Source organism: Mchenga conophoros, linkage group LG11, assembly GCF_057382185.1.
Source record: "Mchenga conophoros isolate Kocher_MC1m ecotype Shallow Benthic linkage group LG11, M_conophoros_male_GT1.1, whole genome shotgun sequence".
Taxonomy (NCBI): Eukaryota; Metazoa; Chordata; class Actinopteri; order Cichliformes; family Cichlidae; genus Mchenga; species Mchenga conophoros.
The window spans coordinates 9,245,123-9,252,635 of record NC_140536.1 but is presented as its reverse complement, the minus strand read 5'-3'; the positions used below and the strand labels follow the sequence as shown (position 1 = coordinate 9,252,635).

Below are 7,513 nucleotides of genomic sequence, written 5' to 3'. Positions count from 1 at the left end.
CAGTTTTTATTAATTCTTTCGAGGTGTGTGGCTAAGTGTGTATTGTTTTATGTTGTTACCTGTAGAGACCAATGACAGACACTTAAAATCTCTCCTTTTCAACAGGATTGAATCAATACAACTACGGACCTGCGGGGGTCGCTGTTTCCCACAAACCCTCCCTGTATTGGCTCACACACTCACACACACACAGGAGAGTTAACATTAATAGCCCCATAATCACCATGCAATAAGACCTAAAAACGAAATCTTCATCTTGCAATGAAAAATGGCCTCAACACAAACTGAAGGTCAATGACTGAACATATGGAAAACTTGATATATCCCAAATAGATGAAGATAATTAGAAACTAGGGGACTTTGATTGCCATCCCCTCGCTGCTCTTAGAACAGCTAATCAAGCCCTCATCATGCATAATAACGCGCTGATGGTTTGCAGGACAGCTGCTTCCATGACAAGTGATTCATGCAAATAGACGCTTTTAATGCAGGCTCTACATGTGTGCCAGTTTGCGTCATTCTGAGACTGTCACATCCATACTGATGATATTCAGTACTATAATGCACTATAGCACACACCGTGAACTGGGCCTGCAGTCTGGCAGTGCTCCATGTGAGTAATCGCCTTGCACAGACACCAGAGAGAAAAATAATAAAGCTTTATGGTTTCAGGAAAGGATTCAAGCGTTAGGCAGTCCGTGACATCACAGAATCGTCCACAGAGAGGGAACATTAAGTTCTGAGTGGTGAGTGTTTCCCTTTTATTCCCCACAAATAGAATACAGTCAGACATCCCACCCCCAACCCCCACTCCCAAACCAGTTTTGTCATTAAACAGTACCTAGACAAAGGCAATCCTCAACAACAAACCCTGTTTAGATAGCAGGTGACTGGAGCCATGTAGGGAATTCATTGCGGTAATTAAAAAGTCTGGCTGGACTGAAATGATGAATGTCAGGTATTGACACACTGTCAGGCAGGCTGCGCGTGTGTTTGTGTGCTGATTTTGTTCCAGTGTAGCCGGGGCTGATTAAAGCTAATGACGCAGGGCCTTCTCAGCATCTTGCTTCTGTTCCAGCCTCGCATAATTAGGACTGAGAGAATAATGGTCTAATCACACAACTCTAGCTTCTCAACTACAGCTTTCCTCTGCAGCTTGTACAGCAGTCACCTGGCCCTTGGCTTCATCTGTGGTCCATCAAAACACCCGAGCCTGCATCCGCTGGGAAATCAAAGATAGCTCCTTCCATCAAAGATTTAGACTTGATAACAGGATTCATCCAGTAATATAAAAAAAAATTTCTGATGATGTATGATGGCCTTGACTGCCAGACTGACTAAAGGCCAGTATTTGTAGTTTGTTTCTGTGGATTACTTTGGAGGGTCACATGACCGATTGCTGACAAAGCTCAGATTTTAGAAGTGATTGAACTCTGACATCATCAGATATGACCCAGAAGTCTTTCAAATTTTGAGATGCATAATCTATAGTGTCTCTTTTTGTTGTAACATTCATGATTAAAATAAAAAAATGAAAAATCATCCAAGAATATCCTTCAAGATCCTAACATAACAAACTTTATTATTAAAATAATTTTTGCTGTCACTCTTATCCCTAACGTACATAATATTCATATAGTTGTTATGATCTATCCATCCATACAAACACTTCTGAACTGATTTAGAGCCAACACCTGACATTGGTGTGAAAAGGTACAATTAGTACGAGCCAAATAAGCATGTTGGATTAACATGTAGTGTCTGTGTCCTTTAGCACAAACACAGTAAAAGAAGACTTTTGTGTACAATTTGTTCATTTTTTGTACAATTTGTTATTCTAATTTAACATTGCTCACAAACTAAATCTGCCCTCGAGCTAAATATAACATCTTCATGCTCCCAGCGAGCACAGATGAAAGGCCAGTCCTTCACTGCCAGGTCACCTCAACACCATCTTTTGCATCTGTGGCATTTCTGGAGGCAGGGCCCATTTTTAAGGTGTTGCTGCTTTCCCCAACCCATCTCTGACATTCAGCACAGTCTCACACAATCCCTTTCATCTGTAGTTAGAGGGTACCTTTCCAGCAACACAAACTGTATAAGGTGGGACAGCCACTGAAAACAGAGAACAGACCATCTGAGTGCAAATAATAACCTATTATTTTGACATTTCTGGCATTTTTCTGCTCCCATTCCTGCTGCCCACTTTCAGCATTTGTTTTCAGGCAATACTATCCACTTTTGCTCTGTGCTACAGAGTTTCTACATGTATATGCAATGGAAGTGTAATGGAGATAGCATGGCAGGGGCACCAAAATCTATTTCCTGTTTGTCCTATCTGTTTTGTCACATAGCACAAGTTAACTGAATAACGTTCCTCACTGGCTATTGGTATCACCAAAGGTCATCAAAAAATTCTGAAGAGGCATACATATCTCACAATATGTTAGCTTTCCACTGTTAAAGGCATCTGACTGTATGGTGTGATGCTCCACTACAGCCAGAACCTCATACAGGAAACAGCTTGCTTGTATGTCATGTGAAATGGCAGCGTTGCTCAGTAGCTCTGTCTGTGAGCATATGTACTTTGAAAAACAAAAAATGTGCCAACGACTTTTTGTGGAGACGAAACAGAGGTTCTTTAGGGGGTGGGGGTAGTTATGGTTTCCTTTAGGTGTTCACTGTGACTGAGCAAACTGTCTTTAGTAAGTGTTTCAGCTGATCTCGTGTTCACAAGCCAAATCTCACTCTGCTAGCCGCTAGCAACTGTAGCTGTCCAATGTAATAGAGTATAAAGGCTAATCTTTCTCTCTGAAATATGATAATAAGAAAAAAAGTAGCATAAAGTGAAAACACTTAAAGTAAATACTTTGCTGAAATATGTTAATGATAGCGTTTCACTTGTCAATGATTAGTACGCTGGTGTTAGCATTTACCTTAAGCAGCCTCAAGAGTTGAAAGCATGATTGAAAGTCTTTTAGACTTGTTGAATTAGGTAATGAGTGAAATGCAAATCTCTGTATAGCCAAGGAGAATACATTATGCAGGATGGTACAACATAGTAAATGTTTCAGTAGTGCCAAGAAAAACTACTAATTTTTCAGGTTTCTCCTGCAAATAAAAACTAATTTGCTAAATGTAAATTGCAATGCAGCTTCACTAAACAATCAATACCAAAGTAGCAGCACTTGATATGATTTCAAAATATGATGTTGCATATTATTGCCTCTAGTAATGCTTATGTGAATGTGCATTCAGATGCTTTCCACTTTTTATTAACTATATCAGTATATAATATATATAACTAGTATATATAACTATAGGTTCCACCCATGGAGCATGAGATCATGTTGAATTTTTTTTTAAACTATTTTACATTTTATCTAAGATTGTATGCAATATCTCCTAGGCAATTTACTCAGACTTACACGGATGAGAAATTCATGTTTACTGCTACCCAGTAAGTCTCAAAGCAAATTAATTTGTGTGCCACCATTTACATTTTTATGATTGGTGTGAGAAAAGACACACACACACAACCCTAAATGTTATTGCTGCAATAAAGTGCCTCTTTAACTAATTTCTGATTAATGGATTGTTGTTCCATTTGGTGCCCATTGTGTAAGCTCATGTAATTTCTAATTTTTTAGTGCGTCCCTTTTGTGTTCTGTAAATGATCCAGAGTGAAAAGCAGCCTATACACAAGCCTTTCCTTCAACTAAACAAGCTGTTTCTCAGGAAATGTACTGTCTCCTTTATTTATTTATGAGTGAGCTCTGGGGTGTTCAGGAGGGTAGGCATCACAGGCATCTGTCATCAGCGCTCAGTCTTCAAACTCCACGTGGTGCTCATCGATTTTAGCCTCTCACTGCTGAAGAGCTCTATCAATCAATACAGTAACAAGTCTTCATTTATACTTGAGAAATGCTGTTTCCAGCGCAGCGGGCATGAACTCCTGGTGTTGTCAATGTAGCCATAAATTTTCAATTCTGAATTTAAAATTTTGGCTTTGGGCCTTATCTCTCTAACATGGCTGTACCTCATCTGGTCATGGCACAACGAAACATAAGTGTGTGAAGGCTCATCTGCCTTCACACACACATGAACTTCAGTGACATCCCAATGTGTTTAATATGTCGGCGCACCCTTTGCAGCCATAACAGCTTCCAGTCTCCCGGAAAGGCTTTCCACAAGGTTTAAGAGTGTGTCAAATTGAATTTCTGACCATTGTGAGGTCAGACACTGATGTCGGATGAGAACGCCTGGCTCATCTCTGCTGTAATTCATCCCAAAGGTATTCTTTTGGAGTTGAGGTCAGGACTCTGTGCAGGCCAATCAAGTTCTTCCACACCAAACTTGATCATCTATGTCTTTATGTACCTTGATTTGTGCCTGGTGTGCAATCATGTTGGAACAAGAGGGGCCAACCCCAAATTATTCTCACAAAGTTAGTAGCATGAAATTGTCCGGAAACGGGCCACGCACCTCACCATCTGCTGACTCTACTCTGTGATTTGTGGCTAACTTGCTGTCGTTCCTTGTCGCTTCCACTTTGTTATAATACAGTTAACAGTTGACTGTTGAATACCTAGTAGCTAGGAAATCTCACGACTATACTTCTTTCACAAAGTTTGTAGAATTCAATGATTTAGATGTGTGACTGAATACTTTTGGTGTATAATAATAAACCTGAAACCACTTTGTTGTCTACAATTGCTATATTGTATTTTGCCTCTTCTAATACAATCAATCAAGCCTTTTATTTGTCACATGCAAAGTTTACGCCTGCAGTGAAATTTGTGTATCGAAGGAGCTCCTTTTGGTGTGCAGTATTTTACTCTTGAGACTGATATTGTTTAAGCATTTAGGAATAAATTAGGTAAGTCATCACCTCTTGTGCATTCAATAATAACCTAATATATACACTACTATACACAGCAGTTAACTTTAACCTATCGGTGAACTGTGATTAATACACATGTTATTTATTTTGATGAAATTCGTAAATGTACTTAATTGTTAGTCTGTTCACACAGCTAAAAATAATTAAGAACATTCTAAAGCACCGCTCTGCCTATATTATAGAAGTTCTAGTACTTTCAAGCATTTCTTTCCTCCCCTTTGTTTTTACTTTTTTTGTACCCTTTGTCTCACTTTTTACCGTTCCACCAGTGTACCTCTTGCTTCAAGCTTATCTGCCAGGTTTAGTTAATACTTTCTTTACAAGTTAAGATTCTGAAACACCTTCTCAGTTTATGCATGTTCATACATTTCAACAAAAATTACTACTAGTGGTTATGCCACACTTTTTATGGCATACTGCCGTACCTTATGACATTTTGCTTTTTTTATTTTTACTCAAGTACATAAAGTTTTATTTATATCTCTAATGTTTATTTTGTATTTAAAAGTAAATGTGATAAATGACTTCTTTTTTTGACAGCCATGTGATCATTAGCTGGAGCCCGAACAAACCCTAATAGTTCCACAGTCTTAAACCCGTTTAAGCTTAGTGGGTCTGTTTTTGCTCACTAGAATCGTGTATTTCTTCCTTATCTGCAGCCACTGTGTCATTTTTATTCCTGCAGTGTATCTGAGGATGACAGCTCTCCCCCTTCCCCTCCCCTCTCCGCTTTCTCCGCTCTGCCGGGACGCTTGCCCGGTTTGGTTTGGTCCGCTCCTCCCCTCTCCTATGTCTCACCGATGGTAGTTTCTATTGGGAGAAGGTCAAATGACTCCGCATGTCTGCCTCTGTGTACATTCCTGCCGTGGCGCACGCCTGAAGAAGAAATACTTTCATCGCGAGTGTGTTTGCGAGCATCCGAAAGGCGGCATCGCGCAATGTCCCTCTAAAAGTAAGTACCGATGCGCAGCGACATGTTTGTTCTCTGTCAAACGGATAGCCCGGCTTCTTCTTTCTTTTCTTTTTTCTTTTTCACATGTGGTCGGATAAGTCGTTTCCTTATAAAGCTTTAATGTTTGCAAAGTGTAGTGTTTCTGTGCGGATGCTACAGCTCAGGAACCCAGATGGTTTAAAAACAGTTCCTTGGGGATGCTTGGAGTCTTGTGATGCTTTCAGCGGTGCAGGTGAAATTCAGGTGAAGGGAGGCTCTTATTCCCACTAAACAAATAACCTGAGCTGCTTGTTCTTCATGCGCCTCAGCGGTACTTACATTCAGATCAGTTTTACCTTTGGCGCTCCTGCTGCATTTTCGCTATCCTGGAGTACATTATAGGAGCTTAATGAACGAATACAGCTCTGAGCAGCAGTAATAAGCCACATTTAGTTCTAAATAATGCAGAGGTAAAGGGAAGGTAAACAGTAATCAAAAGAAAATGGGAATTCAGACTATTCATCAGCACGAAAGTGTATTGAACCATGTTTACGTTATTTACTCAACAGTACATGTTATCTGAGGTCTGTGCTAATGTGGGAGCATGGAAAGTTCACTCCTCAGCAACTAGAAAGCTCTTAGGAAGGTAGACTTAATGAAGTGAGTCATCTAAGTGTGGCCACAACTCCCCTCCTCATCTTCCCCTGCAGAGTAGTATGTAGCTAACTAAGCCTATTACACCATTGCATAATGCAATAAGGTATTCCCATAAGGTGCAGAATGAGCTGCCTCTGGGAGTCAAGTGGTGGAAGCCTGTGTATTGTCCTTTTAATCACTTATTATACATGCTGGTAAAACATATAAGGGAAAGGTAGTCACGAACACAGAGCTAACTAAAGGGAGATGGATCACTGTCCACAGACTTCACTGATGTGAAAGGTAGCTTGGTCAAGGGCAGCGAGATGTTCAAGGTCAAATCAGAGTGAAAACAGGGAGAGGAGTTGTCAAGTAAAGTGTCTGATTTTTGTGATGAATGCTCATCTTGTTTCACTTGCTCAGATGATCCTTCATGCTGCTCAGGCAAACCGTTTTCTAACAATGCTGCCATCAATCCATGTAAAAAAGAATTCTTTAAAAAGAGCTACAAAAAGCATTTTCTAAAGAATTGTCTTTCAAAGGTTGGGAGAAGTTAAAAAAGAATACCAGTGTGTTTCCTGTACGCTAATGCAAAAATCTCTTAATTGCATGTTTTGTTAATATCCAGTAAAATATAAGAAAACACAGTTTGGTAATGTGGCATTTTGCTTAAAAAGTAACTTGGATTATGTAATTTTTCATTACTATGGACATTTATAAATAAAAAATAGTTTAGGCATAAATCAAACCATGTATATACTCGTAAACTACAACTATATTTAGACTGTGTGTTAACTTTCCTGTGTATATAATATGCTCAAAAACAATGATATTTGAAAAGCCATGATGTTTTTTTTTAATATAGAGTTGTTTTTTTTCCCATGTCATAGACTAAATAATGAATTGTTTAGAAAAAATATTGGTCAGTTGAGCGTTGTGTTGTAGTAACTGAGTGTTTAGCTCTGCTACCAACATTTTAGAAATGTCAAGACTAGGGCTTGCAAAAACCTGGTACTGAGATAGGCCAACAATCAACAGTAAAA

The 7,513-nt window shown here is 39.3% G+C and overlaps 1 protein-coding gene across 2 annotated transcripts in view; it reads left to right on the top strand.

Annotated features, from left to right (window-relative positions):
• The first annotated feature begins 5,705 nt into the window (after positions 1-5,705).
• Positions 5,706-7,513, top strand: part of oxr1a (oxidation resistance 1a) — a 180,639-nt gene continuing 178,831 nt past the window's right edge. Inside the window, exon 1 of one of the 2 annotated variants that reach the window (XM_085290775.1) lies at positions 5,706-5,855. The gene's annotated coding sequence lies outside the window, so the exon portion shown is untranslated. The remainder of the gene's footprint in view (positions 5,856-7,513) is intronic. The other variant, XM_085290776.1, reaches the window with a different exon arrangement.